We start from the raw sequence: 25,684 nt of genomic DNA, 5'->3' as shown, positions 1-25,684 counted from the left end.
ATGTGTTCCAAGTGCCCCTAATCAAGCATTGCGAAATCAATAGAGACTTTTTTTTTGGCCAAAAATGCCCGTAGTCGCCATAAAAACCGACGTGTTCCAAGTGCCCCTAATCAAGCGTTGCGAAATCAGTAGAGACGTTTTTTTTGGCCAAAAATGCCCCAAATAACCAAGTCACTAAACCTTTTTCTTTTGTTGTGCGCGCCCATCCTCCTTTGTTTTTGTCATGCCACCTTCTTATAATTGAAACCCGCAGCCAAGGCCTATATTCATTATTGATCTTTGCTCCCGGCTTACTTCTCATCTCTCCTTTGGTGCACCTGTACACCCATGCCAGATCATTCCACACTGAAAACAGAAGTGGGGAAGCCACTCATACTGAAAATTAATCCAGATGGTACGATCTTTCAACTTTAACATTCTTCCTCGAGCCATAGGCTTTAGCAAATTGATATGAATTTTCACCCTCAAAAATTCGCCCCAACCAAAACTATCATCATCCGTTTTGACCTCCTCAACATGCCTTACAGTAGCCCCCAGAGATCGTTCCGTTTCTCGCCCTATACATGCCAACGGAAGATAGCATATACGAACCCAAAAGCCCGCCGTATCAAAACTCATCTAGATAGGGGGTATCAAGCCATCAAATTCAACCACCAAAAAACGATTCCCCTCGAATACCCATGGACGTCCTTCAATAACTCTAGACTTATCCTAGAAGTGCTCAAACTCAATGAGAAATAAATTGTCCCCAAGGACTTTGAAAGACAAATACCCTGTCAGTTTCCACCATCGAATAATTTTTGAGCGAATAGTTTCCTTCCCAAGTACCCTATCAACAATCAACTTGCCCACCAAACAATCCAAGCCTTTTGAAGCAAAATCTTCAAGATTTTCCTCCCGCACCGCAACAGTCGTACTCTCCACCTCCGTAAGATTAAACGTCTCCCAAAGCTTGGTAATATCCTCTGCCATACTAATCCTACGAACTGCACCCTCCTCTCTGACAAAATCTTAACAATCTTCCACAGTCTTAGTAGACTTGGAAAACAAGTTCTTCTCCTCTAGCGTCGCACGTCCTAGAGAGAAAACTTCTAAACTTCTATTGTTTTCTTTTCTTTCCAATTGTTTGATAGTTTGGGGGGACATTGTCAATTGGGTGGTAGTTTGAGGGGTATCTAGACTTTACCCAAATATAAAATATAAACTCTTGTGTAAAAATAACCGAACGGCGTTGTTTTCCTATGACAACGAAGAAACTCTTTTTTTATTTTATTTTTTTATTTTTTATTCAGATCCTCTCATCACCCAGCAAAAACAACAGATCGAAAAACTAACTCCTCAAATCTTTTGTACAAAAGGAGAGGCTACCGATCGAGAAGCAAATGATTTTAGGTTCATAAGAAGATTGAACAAATGGTGACTACAAAAAAAGAGAAAAATAATAACCCAAACTAGAAACAATAGTTAATGAAACACCAAGGGGACAAATAATGCTCAACAAAACTTGGCAAAGGAAGAAAAGCCGATAAATACCTTTTTTCTTTTTTTTTTTTGCTGTTGTTGTTTTGTTTTTCTTTGATTTCCAATTCCGTTAATAAGAAATGCACTTCTTGCCGGCTGGTATCAGAGCGGTTATTTCTTGGGAGTTTTCGCTATGCAGTGGGATCAGAGGATTGCGATGCCGTGTGTGGCAGTGGGCTATTGCTATGTCGTTACCTATAGTGCTGCGTGTGGTGGTTGGGCTTCCTTAACAATGTGTGGAACACAGTCGAAGTGTGCGGTGGGAGAGCGGGCACTACTCTGGTGATTGAGTAGTGCAGTGTTATAGTGTTGCTCCGAGGGAGTGCTATTGATGGTCTGAACGGCATGCGGTGCTGTGTCTCCGGTGGCGCGGTGGGTGATGTCTCTCCAGTGACCGGCTGCGAGGTGTGGAAGTGTGAAGCCGTGGGAAACAACCGTGACACTGCTATGGGAAACGTGACGCTGCTGTCTCTCTGGTGACCGGCTGCGACGTGAGAAGCGTTTCGGTCTGTAGAGTACACCCTTTGTCAAAGGTGGCGAGGTGCGATATTTATATTGGAAAGCATTACACTTAACGCTTAAAAGTCCACTCACTGTAGACCCAAAACGCACTTCTAAGGCCTAAACGGCCCGTTTCAAAAAAAAAAAAAAAAAAAAAGAAAGAAAAAACTTGGGAAAACATTACACTTTTACCCCTCAAAGTTTCCTCAAATAACACTTTGGAGTTAAAGTGTAGGTTTATGACCCCAAGATTTTTTCCCCACCTTCATTTCCGTTTTCCAATGGACCCACCTTCAAAGAGAAAAAAAAAAAAAACCTCAATCTAATTATTTCTTTAATCAGATAAATTGGAAAAGGGAATTTGAAAAAAAGTCTCCGGTATTTGGCATAAACAACACTAAATAGAATAAAGGGAAAAATATAAAATGGCCCCTCAAACTACCAGCCATTTGCAATTTAGCCCCCCAATGTTTAAAATGTAATAAAGTAGCCCCAAACTACCAAATAGTTGCAATTTGGCCACTCCGTTAGTTAACACCGTCAAAATGGATGAAAAATGCAAAACGATGTCGTTTTGTTGAGGATAAGTTATTAAAATACCCTTTTTTTTAAAAAAAATCAAATTAAAAACAAATCCAACTAAACTTGTCGTTTAGGGTTTCAAAAAAAACTCCTTGCAATACTACAACACGACAACAACAGTTTGAAAGCAGTTAGACAACCCACATCCAACAGTTACAACCATGTCCAACAGCTACAACGTTAACCTTCGTCCGACAGTTTTTCACATGAGAAAACGATCAGTTTCCTTGGGGGTTGGCTTGAAAAAGATCAGTTTTTTACGTTCGATTTGTTCCTTTCAAGATTTCAGTTCTTCACGTCAGATTTCAGCAGATTTCAGCAGACAAAAGAGCCCCTTCCAGCAATTTTCAGTTTGTCACGCCGTTTTTAGCTCGTCACTTCACTTCGCCTCACCTGCAATTTGTTTAGCAAACCCATTAAATTCACAAAAAACATATAGATCGTGGGGGAAAAGACGTCTTCCATTCAAGATTTCGGCCACTAAAGGTTTAACACTAAATTTAATTGAGTTTTCCTATTTTTAGGGTTTGTGGAGTTTTCTTTCTCGATGGGTTTAGGTTTTCTTTATTGATGTTTTGATTTGGGTGAAGGGAAATTGATTTTATGGTGAAAGGAAAATGATATGGATCCCTTTGTTTGTTTGTTTTGTTTTTTTGTTTTTTTTTGTTTTTTTTGTATATTTTTTTGCTTGTCTGCTTATTGGAGATTTTGGTTTCATTGAATAATATTTGTAGTTTCTGGTTTATAGGTTTATTGTCTGCTTATTGTTTGATGGGTTTTACGCATAGGGGTTGATGGGTTCTGTGGATTTTATATGCTATGGGTATAGTTTTCCTTTTTTTTTTTTTTTTGTGGTCCCCTACATAAAGTATGATACTGACATTCAGAGTAAATGGTTTCTATTTTGAGTCCAAGCCAATATCTCTGAAATTATCGTCATACAACATTGCTTCTCAATAACGATGAAAACGATGCACATGCTTGGTTGTTGAGACAATAAATGTGTCAAATTTTCTCAAAAGCATTATGAGAGCCCACAGCTATAATATTCTACCTCATCGGCTAATTAAATCAGCATCATCAACAATAGGTTTCTTCTAGGCTTCTGCTACTTCCATGGCTAGGAAACATTAATTAAAGAAATATTTCTTTTCTCATCACTATCTCTTCAACATAATATATAAATGTCGTCTGGGTGGTCCCTATATCGCACGTTTGGCCTCACCTGTATATGTTGGAAACAAAATTAGATCTTAAAAGTTTAATGATGAGACGTGTTTGGTGCCATTAATTCTTTTGTTAAAAAGAATATATATATATGCTTTTTTGATTAAGAGAGCTTTTCAGTGATGCTTGTGATCTGTCCATTCTTAAGACAACAGAATAAATTAAATGATATTGTTGTGAACGTTCTCAATCAAGGTAATTAGATGAATTAGTTTTCTTGTCAATCCACTTTCATTGGTTTTCTTGAATTTAATTAGATGAATTAGCTTTATAAAATTTTGGCTATGTTTGTTTTAAAAGAATTAAATACTACTTTATTTCATTAAAACCCATTAATTCATTTACTAAGACTCCCTTTGTGCATGTCATCAGACACCATCAAAATTTAGTGACTTCATAAAGAGTAGACAATGAATATAGATGTCCCTCTTTGCCAATTATAAAACATATATGTATTTCTCGAATCTAGATGTGTGTGTGTATCCCGTGCTCATTTGTATTCTATCTAGAATAATCCCAACAGGATTTGACCTTAAGAAGATGTTGAACAAGTGTAAAGGAGAAATGTTTTGAGACAATCTTTTTTGGCCTTTCCATCACATGTATGTGACTTAACATTGTAAACTACAAACCCAAATTATTTAATGCATGTGTAGAGAAGAGATATTTTTCTACGGAACCAAACTGAAAAGAAAAATGCGGATGCAAGAAAACCAAAGAAAGTGGTAATGAGAACATAAGAGGCGACCATTTGTTTGAAGGATAAAAAGAAAGCTAGGTAGTACCATCAATCGTGCACATATAACAACATGCATGGGGCTAACTGATGACCATAATGGATGGTGGGGCTTTTTCTACATGTAAGACCTGAACTGTTAATAATGAATCTCATGTGCATTTGACCGTTTAATTATTGAATCTATTGGCTACATGTGCATGCTATACTAAAAACAACATATCTTATCATACATGTGAAATAGTAATTATTGATTAACTTTAATTAATTAATTAATTAATATGTACTTAATATTTACTTAAGCTGGATTTGTTTAATATTTTATAGATTTGTTAAGTTTCTTTATTTCTTCTATTGTTTAGGATGACTACACGAGAGTTTGTATTTGAAGTGCATTATGGTGGTAAGATTAATAGGGGGTTTACGTGCGCATATGTGGGGGGTGAGGTAGATGTGTATGATAAAAAGTTTGAAGAGGACAAGTTGTCATTTTTTGAGATGGAGGGTATAGTAAAAAGTATTGATACAAGTCAGGGGATCTAGTGTATTACGTACAGCTAGGTTGTAGTATCCAAAGTGGTCTGAAATTAATTTCATCAGACTATAATGTGTTGGAAATGGTTGCTGCACATGTAGGGGTACTGGTCATTACGTTGTACCTTGTTTCATTCGATGAGCCTACAATTAATGATGATGAATATGAAGATGATAATGATTGTGAATATGGTGAAATTAGTAGGATTGATTGAGATGATCCTTATTGGGAAGAAATGTTAGAACCAGACATGTTTGATGAAGATAACAACCTTCCTGTGCCATCCATGGAAGGGGGAAATGTTGAGGAGTGTGGTGCTGAGGGGATGGGGATGGTAATGAGTATGAGGATGGGGAGGAGGATAATGATGATGAGGATGAGAGTGATGAGGAGGCGGAGGGTGATAATGAATATGCAAATGCAGAGAGAGCAATAATACAAGTTAGTGGAAGAGGTCAATGCTATGGTGATGAGGTTGATGATGCTGATGCAAACTCAGACATGGCACGAAGTGACATTCTTGTATCCCCTCCCAGAAGTGATGAGGAGAATGAGGTTTCATCTCTTGCCACATGTGTAACTAGGCGAACATAATTTCAACAAACTGACATGTACAATCCACAGTTGAGTAATGGGCAGAGATTTCCTTCAATCAAAGTCTTTAGAGAAGCTATTAGAGAGAACAATTTAAGAAATGGTAAGGATATAAGGTTTAAAAAGAATTACCTATCCAAATGTATTGTGGTATGCAGGGATCCAGGTTGTAGGTATCGGGTTTACGGTTGTAAATGTAAGGATGATGAGTCATTTGAAATTAGATCAATACAGGCCAAACACACTTGTACAAGGAAGCATAGGAATTCGACTGTGAAATCATCCTGGATTGCTGATAAATTGATTGACAAGTTTAGAGCACAACCTAACATGCCGTTAAAGGCAATTATTGGGGAAGTTAAAGATAAGTGGGGTGTTGATGATAATAATTGGCAGATGTATAGGGCTAGAAGAATTGCAAAGGAAATGATTCAGGGCAAAGTAAAGCTTTAATACAATACGCTTTGGGATTATTGTGAAACAATTAGACAAACGAATCGGGGTAGTTGTGTAATGATGAAGGTTGATAGACCTCTACTTGACCACCCAACATGTTTCCAAAGGTTGTATTTCTCTTTGGCTGCCATGAAAAAAGGTTTTCGAGCTGGTTGTAGGCCTATTATGGGGTTAGATAGATGTTTTTTGAAGGAGACTTATAAGGGACAGCTTTTGTCTGCCATTTCGAGGGATGGCAATAATGACATGTGTCCAGTGGCACTTGCAGTTGTTGAGGCAGAAACCAAAAACAACTGGATATGGTTTCTTGAGACTTTGCTATCAGATCTTGGCACCCCCCTTGCACAAGGATGGACATTTATTTCTGATCGTCAAAAGGTAACTATATTTTAAGTTCATTATGTTTCTTTGTTTTTAATTTTCGTTGTTTTCATCAAAAGGTAACCAATTTTTGTTTATTATTGTGACCAATTGTAGGGGCTGCAATCAGCTTTTGATGTGATGCTTCCCGGAGGTGACCATCGGTTTTGTGTAAGGCATTTGTATGCGAACTACAGAGATACAGGTCATCGTGGTCTTGCATTGAAGGACAAGTTATGGGTTGCGGTTGCAGCATACACTGAAACTGATTTCCATAAGGAAATGGATGAATTGAAGCTTATAAGTCAGGATGCATACAACTATTTGTCAAAGATTGACCCAAGCTCATGGTCCAGGGCTTGGTTCAATACATTCCCCAAGTGTGATCTACTTGTGAACAACCTGTGCGAGTGCTTCAATGCTTACATTCTAAAGGTGCATGACCTGCCAATCATATCTATGCTGGAAATGATAAAGAAGAAGTTGATGAAAAGATATCAAACAAAGAGGGATGTCATTCGCACTATGGCTGGTAGTGCGAATGACATCCCTGTGAACAACCTGTGCGAGTGCTTCAATGCTTACATTCTAAAGGCGCATGACCTGCCAATCATATCTATGCTGGAAATGATAAAGAAGAAGTTGATGAAAAGATATCAAACAAAGAGGGATGTCATTCGCACTATGGTTGGTAGGCTTTGTCCAAGGGTTGTTGCAAAATTGGACAGGTTGCTGGGCATTGCTACAGCACATATGCTGGGGATGGGTTATATGAAGTGACACACAATAACAAGTAGTATGTTGTAAATTGGTTGAGAAAAACTTGTGGCTGTAGACAGTGAGACTTGACAGGAATCCCATATGCACATGTAATGTCTGCAATTTGGTTTTTTAATGCAGACCTTGAAGATTATGTAGATGATTGGTATACTGTTGAGATGTATAAAAAAGCCTATGATGAAATTGTTTATCCAATGCCTGGAGAGGACCAATGGGTGAAGATAAACTACGACCATGTGGACCCCCCTTTTATAGAATACAACCAGGGAGGCCTAGAAAATTAAGGACAAGGGGTCCAGAAGAGCCTGTTAATCAATACTGTATGAGGAAGGGTGGAGTTAGGATGAGATGCTCCAAATGCAGAGGGATTGGATACAAAAGCAGAACATGTCCACAGAACAGAAGAGAGGCAATGAATTACAAGGGAGAAAGTAGTAGTGCAAGACAGCATGCGGTGAGCTACTACTGGAGCTTTGTTATGTTTTTTTTTTGGTTACAATATGTTAATGTGTAACAATTTTGTTATCATAGGTACAAGATGGTAATGGTCCAAGTTTACATGGTCAAACCCCAACTCCCCAGCCAACTACTGATGCTGAAATAGTAAGTTCCAAACTGTTAATATGTCATTACTCATTGCCATAACTTCATTACATTCGATTTACCAAGTTTACATCATCTTTGCAGATTTCGCAAGCTACTAATGCATCTTCTAGAGGTAGAGGGAGTAATAGGGGTAGGAGTCGTTAACCTACCCCAGAAGGGTTTACTGGATTGCAAAGAGGTGGATCAAGGACTAGGGGAGTGCCTACTGGACTGCATAGAGATGGACCAAGGACTAGGGGTAGAGGTAGAGGTCAATTTCAGGGTATAGTCCACACAGTCAAATTGTATGGGCCTCCTCAATATCAATTACCGCAGTCTCAGAACAATGCTAGTGTGAGCAAGCTATTGATAATATTATTTCATTGTGGTCCATTTAATTTAATGTGCATTATACTTTTGAATGAAAGTTAGTATTTTAATTTTATATAGTTTCAGGGTGCTGTCAACACAGTACGGTTATATGGACCTCTTCAAACACAGTCCTCACAGTTTCAGAGCAATGCTAGTGCTACTGTGAGTACTTCATACACTAAGTGTTTATTTTATTTTCTTTTGAATTTGATGGTTGGTTAATGTGAGCACACACTTGTTGACGCAGGAACATGGGACATCGCAACCAGAAGGGTCTGCTCAACCAATTGAATCTTCTTAGGCTCCTCAACCACAATTTGGGCTAACTACTGCATGTATATCAACGACTGCCAGAAGAGGTAAAACTATTGTACCAACCGTGGATAAGGTAATTGCAGTAATGGAGGTTAACAAGAAAAAAAGGAAGAAGTCGGATTGGCAAGAATATTAGATCCAAAGAAAGGGATTGTGAGAGCAACAATTTGTCATGTTCGATGTGTAATATATATATGGTTAATGGTAGACACATTTACCTTGTGAAAGCAACAATCGGTTATTTTGGATGTGCTAAAAGGCAATAAAGAACAGTCTTTATATATATATTCACATAATAAAAATCTCACAAATATAAGGGAAGGAGAGACTAGAAGAATAAGACATGTTTTGCTCTATCTCTGATTGGAAACCACAGAATGCCAACAATTCCCATTGCAAATCAAAGGAGATGCTTCCAGTAGCAAATAGAGGTTTGCTTTGTTTGATGGAAGAAAATATCACGGACGAAAAAGAGACGTTTGTTGTTTGGTCACACGGCGTGAGTTTTTGAGTTAGAAAAACATAGATTAAATCTGAGCCGACCAAAATCTTAACAGCAGATATGGGATAGTTTTCACTGCAATCCCATAACATATATTTATTTATTTTTTCTCATCTGCCTTTTCATTTTTTTTTTCTCCCTGTTTGAAAAATATATAACAAGTCCAAATTCAATACCATACAATCCCACAATATATATTTTGAATCAAAAATTTATTCAAATACAATCTCAATTGCTCCCAATAAATTACAATTCCTCACAAAATACAAGTTTTATAATTACATTCAAAACTCTCACTCTAAAACCAAACCTCTAAATACAAGCCACTCTCACTATAAAACCAAACCTCATATGCATTTTAATTGCTGCATCTTTTTTTGATTTCTGCAATCATCAAACCAAAAGGATCAAAGCAATTTTCATAGACCCAAGAATATAAGGAAATAGTATACATCCAAAGCCATAAAGCTTGGATTATTAATCATGCATATGATCACCCATGCAGCCACCAAGAGTTTTATTGCTAATGGAACTTGCAGAAACAAATAACAGGGTACTTTTGCTGGATTCAACATTGGGTAGGTAGATATTGAACACAGTTTTCACTTTCAGCTTTTTCCTCACGGGGCTGACAGTCTTCATTGCTGGGTGATATCTTGGAGCCATCATAAATCCAATTCCTCCTTCATTCAAGCACCTCTTCACCCCCTGAGTCAAGAAAAAGAACAAGAAACTAAATTAGTATAGGCATAAATCGTTTGTTCAGAAGTTTGGTACTCTTTTCATATTCCATAAGTTGAGCCAAACACAAAACGGCATTGCATTTCCTTTTTCTTGTTCACTGCTACATGTATTGTGTTATTAAGGCAACAAAATATGAAGAAATGGGCCTTGGCTTAGAATGCTTAACCAATCATGTTCTGAAAATCACAAGTAAAAACACTAACGCACCTTAACAACAATATGACAACAATCACCCCAAAGTCCCAATCGGCCACCAACACAACAAAATAACAAAAGGCCCAGATTTCCAAACAGAAACCCTAATTCTATAGCGAATCAAAAATCCCACAAATCATCACAATTTCGAGCTTCAATCCAATGGATATAATGAAAATCATAAGAAAATGTTAGAGATATACCTCACTACAACACTTGGCCAAAACCCTTCTTCTTCTTCTTCTAGAGCTCTCTTGGGTTCTCTCACTCTAAAACCAAACCTAAAAATACAAGACATTCTTCTTATAATTTGTTGAACAAATTACAAGTCTTCTTGTCCTCCGCCCGTGGGGGGAATATTGTTTATATTCGCCGGATCGGAGGAGCGAAGCCACCGGAGGTGTGAGAGAGAGATCGAGAGCTGCATGCCGGAGTACTGAGGGAGAGAGAACCGAGTGAGTGAGAGAGAGAGAGAGAGAGAGAGAGAGAGAGAGAGAGCTGAGTGAAAGTTAATTTGCAGATCTGCAAGCAAAAATTAAAATCAGAAAAATTAACCAAAAAAAAAAAAACAAACTTAAAAATCGGCAAGAACGAATGCCAGATCAGAAAGCTAGAGAGTGAGAGAGAGTACCCGACAATTTAAGAAGAAAAAATAGGGCACCTGGTATCAAGGCAAGGGAGGAGATGGAGAGGGCACTCCTCAAAGGACTGGGAAACCCATCTTAGGCACAATGGAGGCGATGGAGAATGGCTTAATAGTCAATTACTTAATTTTTTTGGGGCGTTGGCTGGAAAGCGCCCCAAATTTGGGGCGCTTGGCTGAAAGCGCCCCTATAATTTAGGGGTGTTTGGCTAAAAAACACCCGTAATATATTAAATTGGGGCGCTTGCGAGACAAGTGCCCCTAATATATTAAATTGGGGCATGCTTTGCTGGAACGCCTATTATTATTGGAGGCATTTTATTGGGCAAGCGTCTCTAATTTTTTTTAGGGTCATTCGCACTGGAAAATGCCCCCATATGAAGACGTTTAATTAAAATGCCCCTATATCAAGTGTTAGTAAATATGGTTTTTTTTTGTATTGTCAGCTATTTGGGCATTGAACTATGACACAGGGAGCATAGCTTCTTCGTCAACCCAGATAAAATAATCACACAACCATGATCACCTTCGTTTTGCATATTTCATAAATGAGAATTAGTCACCAATTGTTCGTTCTATATAATTAAAGAACCTGAATAAAACATCCAGCTTCTAAACTAAAAAACTAGGACAGTATCTATCTATAATCTTTATGGAAAGAATAAAGGTTCCCCTATTCTAAGATGTAAACAACAAATTTAAATTTTGCTCCTTATATACTATCCTTCCATGCACCACAAGAACTTAAAGTTAAAGTTTAAAGTAAACAGGGATAAGGATGAACTCAGTTAAGGACAATCACACACCAATGAAAAAACTTCATAAGATACAGTGGGTGACAGAAACTGAATAAATGTTGACCTGTTAAGAATTCAAGCATAAAGCCCCCATTGCCACTCCCTCGCAGCCGCCATTGAATATTTTTCTTAATTTTGATGTACAGTTGGATAAAATAAGAAAAGCACATGTGAAACATGATATGGTCCTGAGAAAATCCAATTTCACTTCTATGCTTTATCACTCTCCTTTTTTTTTGGTTAAAAATATAAACTAGAAAAAAAAATGAAAATATTTGCTTTTAGTGTTGAATATTGACAATGAAGAGGAGGGAGGGATCACAATAAATGTAATCTAAAAGTCTATGAACTAAATTGACAAAATCAAACTTTATACGGTCAAAATTGACAACAAACCTACTAAAAAAAAAAAAAAAAAAATCCTCTGAAAAATACACTAATTGAACGTTCTCAATCTCATTTAAAAGAGAGAGTACAAAAAACTCTTTAAGAAATGTGAAAACAGAACAAAATGGCAATGCACATGAATGCAATTTCACTTCTATCTTCTATCATTCTCAACAACAAAACCAGGCAAGTGAGGTGGAATAAACTTCAAATTTAATGTAAGCATTGAAAAATTGTTCCTACATTACACATGAAGAATAAATAAATAAATACATGGAAAAATAGTAACTTCTTCCTTCTTTTTCATCTTGTTGGGGTTCTGAGAAGATTTGGATTTGACAAATGACTATTCTTTTATGCAATGGGACTCTTAGCACACGAGTCACAACTGAGTACCCAAAATAATAATAATAATAATGACTTATCTTTTTGATAAACCCTTTTTTTTTTTTTGGTAAGAATTTGATCAACTGATTGGAGTGTTCCATCAGATGCTGAAACCATTTTTCTACTTCTTTGAATTTTCGTCAACTAATTGGACTTTTAATCCTTCTTCTTTGACTTATCTTTTTAATCTACTTTTTTTTTTTTTGTAAGTATTTGATCAACTGATTGAAGTGTACCATCAGATGCTGAAATCATTTATCTTCTTGATTGGAGTGTACGAACTCAGAGTTCTATTCCCATATCAATATCCTCTCCAATCTCTCCCATAGCATTATGGCTGAAGATTTGAGGTTTTCGGCCATCCCCCAAAAATCACTAAATCAAAACTCCTCTCGAAACCCAATTGGTTTGATAGCCCAGAACATTTCAAGTCAACCACAAAACCTCCAAAATCAAACCCCAAAATTTGCAATCAATTAATCAACTACAACTGAACAAGAACACCTAATCAACTCTTCAATCATCGAAACAAATACCCAAATTGATTTGAGCTTCATCAACCACAATCACCCGAAAATCAATATGAAACGAGACTGAAATAACGAATCTAAATCACAATACATGTCAATATAAGACCTACAAAGAAATACGTACCAAATCACAAAACACATCAAATGAAACCCTATCTTCTTCCAAAACAAACCGAGAGATGAGAGATAGAAATACAAAGAGGGAAAAAAGAAAACAGAAACAGAGAGATGAGAGATAGAAATACAGTTAGAGGGCGAGAGATGAGAGATAGAAGAGATGGATAGAGAGATACCTGGAATCGAGAGACTGAATGGCCGCGATTCACAAACAAATCCTAAGAAACTTATTTCGTAAAATCCCTAATTTTTAAAACCATCGTTGACGAGCTGTGAGCCGGAGAGGAGAAGGTTTTGAGCTGGAAGTGACGAACTGGAATGAAGAAGACAAAGAAAACAAAGTGAGAAACAATATGGACCGAAGTATGATATGTTGTCGTGCAATAGATTTTTTTAAAGCAAAACGACAACGTTTAGTTGGATTTGTTTTTAATTTATTTTTTTTAAAAAAAATGGTATTTTAGTAACTTAACCTCAACAAAATGACGTCGTTTTGCATTTTCCATCCATTTTGACCGTGTTAACTAATGGAGTGGCCAAATTGCAACTAATTGGTAGTTTGAGGGGTTACTTTATTACATTTTGAACATTGGAGGGCTAAATTACAAATGGCTGGTAGTTTGGGAGGCCATTTTATATTTTTCCCTAGAATAAACATGAAAACACACAAAAACTACCATAAAATTATTGGCAGCGTGGAAGAAAACTTTTAAGGTTTTGAATTCATGCATTTTATCTTTTAACAACCCAGCATCCCCACCACCTATCCTCGGATCTGGATCCTCTTCAGTCCATAATGGACTGGAGGGTATCTAGTTTATAGCTGTAATTTCTTTAAAGAAATCCTAGTGCCACAAATGTGTTACGTGTCCTCTTAATAAAAAAAATATATTAATTAGTATTTAAAAAATAAATAAAAATTAAAATAATAAAAAAAAGATGGGTAGCCGGCCACCCTCGTTGGCCTGGGGGTGGTCTAGCCATCGCCAGGGCCAACGATTTTTTCTTTTTTTGGGGCCTTGGGGGTGGCTTCGGACACCCCAGACCAGTCCAGCCACCACAAAGACCAACAATTTTTTAATTTTTTAATTTTTTAATTTTTAATTTTTATTTATTTATTTATTTATTTTTTTTGTGGTTTGGGATGGCCAGATCACCCCTAATAGCCATAGGTGGCTTCGGTAGCCCTAGACCAGCCGATTTGGGGTGGCCGAACCACCACCACCCCCAGGCCAACGGTGGTGGTTTGGCCACCCTCTATCGGGTGTTTTAAAATATTTTTTAATTTTTTATTATTTTAATTTTAATTATTTTTAAAGTATAAATAATATTTTATTATTATTTTTTATATTAATGGAATAGATGTCTTATTTATAGCTTTAGGATCTCTTTAGAAAGATTTTAGCCATTAACTAGATATTCTCTAATCCAAAATGGACTTAGGATTTTGCTCTGCTCGATCGGATCGATCCGTCTTGCGCAGCTTCTGTGCGTTACAGTATTTGAATGTTAGTTTTGGCCCTGGATTCCAATCAGGACTCGGGATTCCACGATTACCACCACTGGGACAGTAGGTGCTTCGGAGGAATTTATGCTTGCGAAATGAAATCTATGATTAAACACCCTTTTAATGAAACAGGGTGGAGTAATTGCATTGAGTAGCATAGTTTCAACACATCGTTCAAACTTTTTTCGCGCAATCCGTGTTTTGGTAGGACAGCGACTCTGGTTTGGCAGTGGGTTTAAGGTTGGTTACATATGATAGTACTGTATTGGAGGAAATATAAGTAGGCTGTTATAGAGAGTCAGTTGAGTGGTTGTTTGATGGATTTGGCAGTTTTCCACTCATATCTGTGCCGCATGTAGAATAGGTAAAAGTTATATCCTAAGGAATGGATGAATACAGAGATATTGAGATGTTACTTCCCATTTGGAACAATAAGAATCCAACGGATCGGCTTTTCATTATATCTTGTTTAGTTGCTGCCCTAGCTGGAATTTTGACTATTGCCTATACTGCCTTTCAATGGAGGAGAAACATCAAGATAAGTTGGATGAAAGCCATAGCCAGGTCAAAGAAAAATCCAAAGACGAGGCATAAGGTTCCTGTAACTGCTCATACTTGGGTTCTAGAATCTGTGTCTCGTGGAAAAAATTTAAATTGTTGTGTGTGCTTGAAGTCCATGTCCCCTTCTCAAACTCTTGGGCCTATGGTGGCCTCAGACAGTTTTATTCACCGATGCAACATTTGTGGTGCGGCATCACATCTAAGCTGCTCTTCTAGCGCACATAAGGATTATTGCAAATGTGTATCTATAATTGGATATGAACATGTGATGCACCAATGGGCTGTTCGTTGGAGAGAGGTCACAGATCAACCTGATGGTACTTCTTTCTGTAGCTATTGTGAGGAACCATGTAGTGGTCTTTCCTTGGTGGATCCCCTATATGGTGTTGCTTGTGGTGTCAACGACTCGTACACGTTGATTACCACAGTAGTATGTCCAATGAAATAGGTGATATTTGTGATTTAGGCCCATTCAGAAGATTGATTCTACCACCACTCTATGTTAAGAAGTTAAACCGGACATCTGCAGGTGGATTTTTGAGCTCACTTACTCATGGAGCCAATGAGATAGCATCTTCAATGCGTGCAATCATCCGGAATAAGAGCAAGGATTACAAGCATGGAAATGAATCTTCTGTCGACACTGGAAATAGTGGTAGTACTGTGGACACGTCCACAGAAAGCACTGCTGATACTCATCAAACAGTTAATGGTTCTCATGGAATAGAGGAAAACTGTCATGGTAGCACGAATCTGGAGTATCTACACCAAAATGGTAATGTAGATGACAAACTGGATTCCAAGCCCAGTTTCAAAAGAAGTTCTTCAATGAATCAGAAGGATGAGTCTCAGGTATTAAGAATGAAACAGAGATATGAGTTGATTGACTTGCCTCCAGATGCAAGGCCCTTGCTAGTTTTTATCAACAAGAAGAGTGGGGCTCAGCATGGGGATTCACTTAGGCTACGTTTAAATATACTTTTGAACCCCGTTCAGGTTTTTGAGTTGAGCTCAACAGAGGGTCCAGAGGTGGATCTTTATTTATTCAGAAAGGTGCCTCACTTTAGAATCCTTGTATGTGGGGGAGATGGTACTGTTGGTTCGGTTTTGAATGCCATAGACAAGCAAAATTTTGTTTCTCCTCCTCCAGTTGCTATTCTTCCTGCTGGGACTGGAAATGATCTGGCCAGGGTCCTTTCCTGGGGAGGTGGTTTGGGATCAGTGGAGAGACATGGGGGCCTTTGCACGGTGTTACACCACATAGAGCATTCTGCGGTAACCATTCTTGACCGGTGGAAGGTAGCAATTTTAAATCAACAAGGAAAGCAGTCCCAACCACCAAAATTCATGAACAACTATCTTGGAGTTGGATGTGATGCAAAGGTTGCTCTGGATATTCATAATCTGCGGGAGGAGAATCCAGAGAAGTTCTATAACCAGTTTATGAATAAGGTTCTTTACTCAAGAGAGGGCGCTAGGAGCATAATGGATAGGACATTTGCTGATTTTCCTTGGCAAGTTCGTGTTGAAGTGGATGGAGTTGAGGTTGAGGTCCCGGCCCTGAGGATGCAGAAGGTGTACTTGTTGCAAATATTGGAAGCTACATGGGTGGTGTGGATCTGTGGCAAAATGAGGATGAAAATTATGATAATTCTGATCCACAATCTATGCATGATAATTAAGATACTTGAGGTTGTGAGCATATCAGGGACATGGCATCTTGGGAAGCTTCAGGTTGGGCTTTCTCGTGCTCGAAGACTCGCACAAGGGCAAACAATTAAGATACAGCTCTTTGCTGGACTTCCTGTTCAAATTGATGGGGAGCCTTGGTTTCAGCATCCATGTACATTGACCATATCCCATCATGGCCAGGCCTTCATGTTGAGGAGGGTGGCTGAGGAACCTCTTGGCCATGCGGCTGCCATAATCACCGACGTGCTTGAGAATGCCGAGACAAATCACATAATCAATGCTTCACAGAAGCGAGCTCTTTTACAAGAAAATGGCACTGAGGCTGTCCTAGAGTTTTTTACCTGCTCCTCCGATGTCATGTCTGGTGGCTATGAACTTACTGCTTCTATATGAAGCATGCTTGTAAATGAACCTCTTTTTTCATCAATGGAAAGAAGCATTCACAGTTGTCTTCACCAAATTTTCGGATTTGACTAAGATAAGATCATAAGATGTGAATTGGCTTTCCAAAAAAAAAAAAAAAAAAAAAAGAAAAAAGAAGATTCTATTCCCCTCTCCTCTAAGCATCCATGCCCATTCTATTTAATGTTTCAAATTTACGTGTCAAACTTTTATTAAAGGTGGTAAAATAATGGATTTACACTAAAGCCTGGTAGAAATTATTCTCTCGCTATATTTTAGATAAAACTTTTATTTTATTAAGCTCTCTTCACATTCTCTATTATGATTTTTGTCAGATCTATACTATAAATGTAGAGAAATAATCTTTCTTCCTATCATTTTCACACATTTTTATATTTATTTTCCTTCTCTCCCTCTTTTTCTCTCTCTCTACACATGGGTATTTTTAGATTAAAAAAAAAATTAAAGATAGAAGAAAAAATATATTTAAATAGAACATAGTGAGATTTAAAGAGTTTATTGTGTGGTGCTTTTAAAAAATTGCTAGTTAAATTTAAAAATGTTTGTCATTTAACCAAATTTTAACTAAAAAATAAAGAGTTAAATGAAAATGTTCTTATTGGACAAGAATTAGCTTCAAATCCTGGGTTGGGCCTAATTTCTGCATCAATCTAAATGTGAATGCATGGCAAGTGAGTTTTGGATTGTGAACATATATGTGAGGTGTTTGTTGGTTGCTGCACTTTTTTTCAAATTTCCTATTCTAATGGGAGGAATGATAGGCTTACAAACCAATTTTACCAAAAAAATTTTACAACATGATGTGGCATAATATGATTGGAAAGGAATTGAAATAAATCAACTTTTGAGAAACTCAAACATATTGTGCCACATCATGTTGGAATTTTTTTTTTTTTTTAAATTTGTTTGTAAGCTTAACATTTTTCGAGTTTCTATATGTAAAACGATCCGTCAGAAGATTAATGGGTGGAATTTGAGAAAGTGAAATGTTTTGAAAGGAAAGAAAAGTGAAAGAGACAGAGTGAAATGCACTTGGGTTGGATGGTCAAATATAAACTCTAATTATGATAGAGATTGGGGATCCGGATTCCTTGGAATTTCAGATTCTGGCGCTTCAATTTTATACAAAGGCTAGTGTTCCGCCACATGTCACACTAATATTAAAATAATATTAAAATTTTAAAAAGAAAAAAAAAAAAAAAAAGTTTGGGGTGGCTGGACACCCCAAAGGGACAAACCCAAATTTTTTTAGTTTTGGGTTTGGCCCTTGGGGGTGGTTCGGCCACCCCCAAGGGCCCTCGGGCACCCCCATGGCAAAAATGGGGTGGTTGTCCGGCCATTCCAAACTAATTTATTTTTTTATTTTCTTCTTTATTATTTTCTTTTTAAAATTTAAATATTATTTTATCATTTTATTATTAGTGTCACAAACACTAGTCTTTGGATGAAATTGAAGGATCGGGATCTAAAATTACAAAATCTAAAATTCCCCTAAGAATTTCGGGGATCCGGATCCAGAGAGTGGCCGAATGCACATAATTGACATCTGCCCCTAAGGAAAAAAAACGAAAATAAATAAATAAATATAAGTATCACACTCGTGTGATAAAGTTATGAATTATTGTGTCGAATTATGTGCTTATGAACAAGTGAAAATTGGCATCACCCCCCACTCGCCCCCACCATGTCATTTGTCATTTAAATGTAATCTTCTGCAAGTGAAAATTGCTCCTGATAGAGCACCGGATCCAGTTAAATAATTTCTCGTCTAAAATGGTTCTCTGAAATGAAATGAAGAAGTTAAAGAAGATGACTTTACGGGTAAGTACAAGTGCATAACTCTTAAATAAAAAGAAAAATAAGGACAAAACACGTACACACACCGAGTGTGCAAGCTCTGTGTCTATGCTTTTAGATACAGCATTGCACTCTATCAATTTAGCTGTTTACTTAAAAAACATTCATATTGATAAACTGAAAGCTGGTTTGCAAAGATGATATGGCTCTATCTTGAGGAATTCAGAAATACTTCATCTTATAGAAGCCGTAAGAACTAAGAAGTTTGTTTCATAGCTAATACTTGGGTGATCTGTTTTATTGTCTTTGTCTTGTATTTCATCATCATCTAATTCTTTTTGTTAAATCACCACGTATCTCTAGAGCTTAAGCTAATAGAAAGAGGTAATTATAATCACTTAATTATTATTTTAATATTTCTCCATAATGAAAGTCTATGTGTATTTATGCTTGATGCTCTGTTTGGTTGGGAAAAGAAAATATAAAGATTTTGAAATTAGATCCCGAGAAATCAAACAACTACTTGACTGGGTCTTGGTGATTTTGTTTTTTCCTTTCGAGATTCTATAAAGCCAGAAAAAAGGTTCTTCCGAGATTCTATAATTCCCTTTGAATTCTGCGTTAGCATAATACAGCTGTTAATTCTTTTAGAATCTCTACACCAGAATTGGCTTTATATGCAATGGGTCAATGAGGGAAAAGGACAGAATTTGAGAATATTGCAAATATTGCCTTCAGGAGGAGAGTGAGTCTCACGAACAGCTCATACTATCAAGTAATAAATTCGAGCAGTATTATATATTCAGCTATCTTGCTCTTATAACTCTATTGTTCTTCAGTAAATCCTTCCTCATCATCATCCCCAGAAAATCCCTTACATATATTGTTTGCCACATTCGGCGCAACAGCCTCATAAGAGAAGTTGTCTTTTCAGAAGGGCTAACGATCACGATGGGTTCTTCCATGGTGGGAGTAATGACAAGCTGCTGGGAATTCAAGCTGGAACTGGTGGAGTGGTCCACTGAATCGGTGTTGCGCCGAAAAGATCTCCCCTTTATAGATTCGCGGATGCCCATGAATCGCCCGCGCACACCTAAAATATGCAGTACAAGGATCTTTATTTAAAAAATATAAAATATACAATCTGGTGTAAAAATAACAACAGTTGAGATTTAGCAAAACATTCTTTTAACCAAACGACATGGTTTACACAGGAAGTAGGGTGTGCAAAAGATTAAAACCCGCGGCTATAACTGCTAACCACAAACGTTTTAGGCGGTTATTGATTTTTAATAACCGCAATCGCAATCGCCTAGGCGGTTAGTGATTATTTTATAATTGGCGGTTATTCAATCCAATAACCGGCGATTTTATAACCGTTTATTTTTTAAATGGGTTTTGGGCTTCTTAAATGTTTTTGGCCTTTAATTTGCCTATTTTTTGGGGTTATTTTAAGGGTTTAAGGCCAAAATATTCCAAAAAAGATGAAGAATGTTTTTTTTTTCGGGCCACTCATTGTTTTTGAATAAGACTTGGCCCAAAACATCGCATACTACATTATATATTTCACTTACTTAGTCATAAATAGCCAAAATCCATTAATCCAAATACAAAAGAAAAAATTAAAAAGACAAAATCCAAATAGAGGCATAGCACAGCCAAATGGCCCAAAACCAAAACAAAAAATATTTTATATATTTGTTTTGGAGGGTTTATTATATATTTTATTACTATAAAATATTTAATATTATTACATATAAAGGAACCACCCTAGGCAATTAGCGATTTTTAATAACCGCCTACCAAAGTGGCTTAAAGAGTTAACCTTTCTCTTCTATATTTTAGTTTTGAATCCATAAACGAGTTTTGAGGCATTAGAGCCCAAATATTAGCTCATAAAAATTTAGTTAATATCACTCAAATATCTCAAAATACAACCCAAAAAACTTGCTCTTTCTCATGGAAATTTCATCAAACATATAGAATGCAAAAACATAAACACCAATGACGAGAAAAAATAAAAAAAAAAACAACAACAAAAATCTTCTCATATAAACGTGTTTTTTTAATAAATAAATAAATGGCAGAGAAGCATATATACCAATATCTATGACAATTAAGAAACTCTTTTTTCATTCAGATTCCGCAAAAACAACAGGAAAAACTAGACCCCTCAAATCTTTTGTGCAGAAGGAGAGGCTACCGAGAAGCAAATGTTTACGTTCATGAGAAGATTGAACAAATGGTGACTATGAAAACCAAAATAGAGAAATAATAACTCAAACCAGGAACACCAAAGGGGACAAATATTAATGCTCAACAAAACTTGGCAAAAGAAGAAAAGCCGATAATTACCTTTTTCTTTTTTTTTCTGTTTTTGTTTTGTTTTTTCTCTGATTATTTCCGTACGTTAATAAGAAATGCAGTACTTCTTGCCGGCTGGTATCAGATCGAGCGGTTCTTTCTTTCTCGGGAGGTTTCGCTGTGCAATATTGGGAGGGTTAATTGCGAATTGAAACAGCCTGGCCTTCAATTTATACCAACGAACACCCGCACAAGTCCACAAAAAATAATACAGTTGCCAAGGCACGTGGCACAATATAATTAATTCAAATTTTTAAAAATCCAATTATATTGTGCCACGATGACCGAAGAAAGTCTTTTATGTAGAACTTTGGCAACTGTTACATTCCCTAGTTGGCAGCAAACAACAGTGTCACGGTCACCCATCAATGCATGGATCGGTCTGTGTGAATACGTTGTGGTGAGTCTGGTGACCAGGTGGCAGTGAAGGGTTAAGAGTGTCAAATGCCCCGGCCCCCTCAACTCCAAGAACTTTCCTTTACTCACCAATAGGATTTTTTCACGTAAGAAATTCTAATTAAGCTATGCCACGTATGCCATATATATTTTGTGATTTATTTTAAATAAAGATTATTTTATGAAATTAAATATTTTGAATTGATTATTTATTTGATTCTTATTTTTTGATGGAAAGAATAAACAAGGTAATAATTCTGATTGATTGAGGGTCCCATCTATTGACACTGATAGACATGGGTTAGAAGATCTCTCTTTCTTTATTGCAAAAGTTAATTTTTAATTTGCTTGAGCAAAGATGGCTGGGATAATTTTGAAACCTTATTTTCACTTCGCATTTTATATTTTTATAGCATTTAATTTTAGGGTTAAATAGTCCATATCTCCTGGGATTTTCTAACTTTATTTTTTTCTCCCTGGAGTTTCATTTTTATCACAGGAGGTCTCTGTGGTTTTGATAAGTGACCAAATTAGTCAATCCGTTAGTTGACCGTTAGTTGACTGTACGGACTGACACGTGGACCAATCAGACGTCGACACGTGGCACATATATTAATTTTTTTTTAAAATTAAAAAAATGTTTTCTTTTTTAAAAATTAAAAAGAAATGTATTTAAAAAAAATAAATAAAAAAATAAAAAAAGGGAAAAAAAATTGGGGGTGGCTCGGCCACCCCCTTTGGCCATGGGGGTGGCCTTGTCACCCCCATCTGGCCGGATGGGGCGGCCACCCCCTGGGCACCAGGGGGTGGCCGAAACCACCCCCAGTCGAGCCACCCCCAAATGGCCAGATGGCCACCCCCAATTTTTTTCCTTTTTTTTTTTTTTAAAAAAAAAAAAAACATTTTTTTTAATTTAAAAAAAAATAAAAAAAAATTAATATATGTGCCACGTGTTGACGTCTGATTGGTCCACGTGTCAGTCCTAACGGTCAACTAACGGATGAACTAATTTGGTCACTTATCAGAACCACAGGGACCTCCTGTAATAAAAATAAAATCCCAAGAAAAAAAAATTAAAAATTAAAAAATTTTAGAGAGTTTGGAGTATTTAACCCTTAATTTTATATGCCCACTGAAAATTTGGTTTACTCGTGATTTCTTCTTACTTTTTCTTGCTCTCTACGATTCGTTTGGTGTGCCAGAAAATCATTAATTGGAAGCGTGGAATAAAAATTTTGAAGCTTGGAATTCCTGCATTTTCTCTTTTAACGACCCAGCATCCCATGCCACCTATCCTCTTAGCCTCCATCACTACCAGTGTCCCCACCTCTCCTCCTTTTTTTGTCTTTTTTGGGACTTCCCCACCTCTCCCTCTTAACCTCATTGACTCAATTAATATTGAGAAGTGTTAGCGAGCGAAAGTGTTCCACCAAAAAAAATTTTAAATTGATGTGACAGATAAAAAAAATAATTACATTTTTTTAATTTAAAAACTTTTACCACGCAAATTTGAAATTCTTTTTGGGTTCAACTCTCTCTATCACTACTCATTAATATTTTGGTATGAATTGGGGATCAAAAGTCCAAACAAAGGCCGGCAAATGAACAAGAAAAGAAACTAAGAAAAGGGGAATATATGGAGAATATTGGGGATCACGCTTGAGGTCTTGTATACATGTAGCCGATCGAGCTCATGGAAGCGGGCATGTCCTGAATTAATCTAGATGTTTTCACCACCGGAAACCATCTTCTCACAGCAGAGACAGAGGCATAGAATTTCAACAAAGAGAACGACAAGAAAAAGATCGCGTTTGGATATTTCTCACACTTATTTGAGGGACAGAAATTAGCTGTACGTGTTGGAGCGTTTTTTGTCCAAGGATCCGCTGTCTCGGTGATTTTTCATTGATGGTTCTGTGAGAGGGAGAGGTAGTCTCAGGGAGAGAGAGTCGTGAGGGAGAGGCATAAGAGACTTTTATTCCTAATGTGCACACAGGTGAGTGCATGGGTGATTGCATATGATAAATAAATATAAGAGGTGGGGCCTTATGGAGAGATATTTTTTCCCCAACCAGTTACAAAGTGATTTGTAGTTAATTTATACAAATTACTCTAATAAAATGACATGTGTTATTAAAACATGTGATAATCATATACTTTCTTATGAGAAATGATCGGTGTCAATAATTTGCCTATAGCCTCGTTTGGTTCGCGGAATGTCTAGTCCATTGAAAAATGATTAGCTACTACTGGGAATAGAAGAGTGTGTAATAGATTACCTATTCATATTCTTTTGTTTGGTTGCAACGCTGAAATAGACTAGCTAATCATATTCCTTCGTTTGTTACAATACAATATGTTGGTGAATGGAATTATATTGTAATCAAATTTCCTAAAATACCCTTATAATGCAAATACAATTTATATTATTAAGGACTTTCATTCTCTTTTTTTCTTAAACATAAACAACTTTACTATAACTTCTTTTTCTTTTTCTTTTTTTGTTTTTAATTATGTCAGGTATGTGGCCCTTTTTTTCTTTTTTCTTTTTCTTTTTGCAATTATGCTACAAAATCATTTATATAAAAAAATACATTTGGAGAATGTACAGAGAATCAAAAGAAATCAAAAAATAGATTATATATTTGTATTTTATAAAAACCTTGCAGATTCTGTTTCTTCGTCAAAGAAAAAAAAATTAAGAAAAAAGAGATACGGAGAAACATAATAATAAAAAAAAATGTACATAAATAAAAAGACAGAGAAATGGAGAGAGGAAAATCAGAGAGAAACGGTACAAAGAATCAAAAGAAATCAAAAAACATAATTTAAAAAAGAAAAAAAAATGAGAAACAATATAGAGAAGGAAGACAACATAGAGAAGAAAAAAAAATCGTTTGCACTTGCAGAAAAACTGTACCAGAAGAATCAGAGAGAAAATAGAATGAGAGATAGAAAAAGAGCGATAACGAAATATAGAGACGAAGAAAAGAGAAATGGATATATATATATATATATATATATAGAGAGAGAGAGAGAGAGAGAGAGAGTGAGAGAGTGAGATATAGAAGAATCAGAGAGAGAACGAAATTTAATCCCACAAGTGAGGTTTTTTATGTCAATCTACACAATTAGGCTTTGTTTGGCAACAGCCTTGACCCAGACACTGTTCAGTGTCTGGGTCAAGGCTCGGTTTTTGGGGTAACAATTTACCCACTTTTCCCCATTCTGCCCCTACCTCTTACTGATTGAAACAGTCCCGGTGTTGTGTCTTTCCCACGCTGAAGAAAGGAAAAAGGCCAGCGTCTCCCCAACACAGTGCCCCTCACACGCGTCCGAAGCTGCCTTGTTGAAAACCATTTCTGATTTCTCCCCCCCCCCCCCCTCCACCCCCTGCGCTTTGTGTGCAAAATTTCTCTCCCCCCCCCCCCTCACACGCGTCTGAAGCTGCCTAAGAAAAACCATTTCTGATTTCTCGCCCCCCCCACCCCTGCGCTTTGTTTGCAAAATTTCTCCCCCCCCTCCCCCCTCACACGCGTTCGAAGCTGCCTAAGGAAAACCATTTTTGATTTCTCGCCCCCCCACCCCCTGCGATTTTGTTTGCAAAATTTCTCCCCCACTAACACGCGTCTGATTCAGTCGAGGGAAAACCATTTCTGATTTCTCGCCCCCCCACCCCCCTGCGCTTTGTTTGCAGAATTTCTCCCCCTACCACGCCTCCGAAGCAGGCGAGGGAAAACCCAGGGATTTCTCTCGCCCCCCCACCCCCCCTGCGCAGCTGCGCTTAGTTTGCAGAATCCCCCCCCCCCTAACACGCGTCCAGCCCATGCGTATCAGGTCCCCCCACAATGCTTGGACCTGGTCAGCTGTCTTCCTCAGGTATATTAGAGGCTTCGCCTCCCAAAAATCCAGAGCACCCATCCAGAAATTCATCTGCCCGTGAAGCCAGACGCCAGTCTCGGTGGAAAAGAGCTCTAGCCACGGCTCCACGCACACGATCACGATCGAAGGTACTGCATATAGCTTTTTGTTATGGTTCTGTAGAATTTAATTTTGTTGGTTTGGTTTTTCGTTATCT

At 37.2% G+C, this 25,684-nt stretch overlaps 2 pseudogenes; both read left to right on the top strand.

The window, feature by feature from the left end:
* The first annotated feature begins 1,866 nt into the window (after positions 1–1,866).
* On the top strand, positions 1,867–8,550 carry LOC148587467 (uncharacterized; annotated as a pseudogene).
* A 6,208-nt stretch (positions 8,551–14,758) lies between these two features.
* LOC148587466 (diacylglycerol kinase 1 pseudogene) lies at positions 14,759–16,957 on the top strand (annotated as a pseudogene).
* Positions 16,958–25,684: the final 8,727 nt, after the last annotated feature.

Source organism: Corylus avellana, chromosome 2, assembly GCF_965113065.1.
Source record: "Corylus avellana chromosome 2, dhCorAvel1.hap1.2, whole genome shotgun sequence".
Taxonomy (NCBI): domain Eukaryota; kingdom Viridiplantae; phylum Streptophyta; class Magnoliopsida; order Fagales; family Betulaceae; genus Corylus; species Corylus avellana.
The sequence above is the reverse complement of the archived record's forward strand: the minus strand, read 5'-3'. Positions and strand labels throughout refer to the sequence as shown.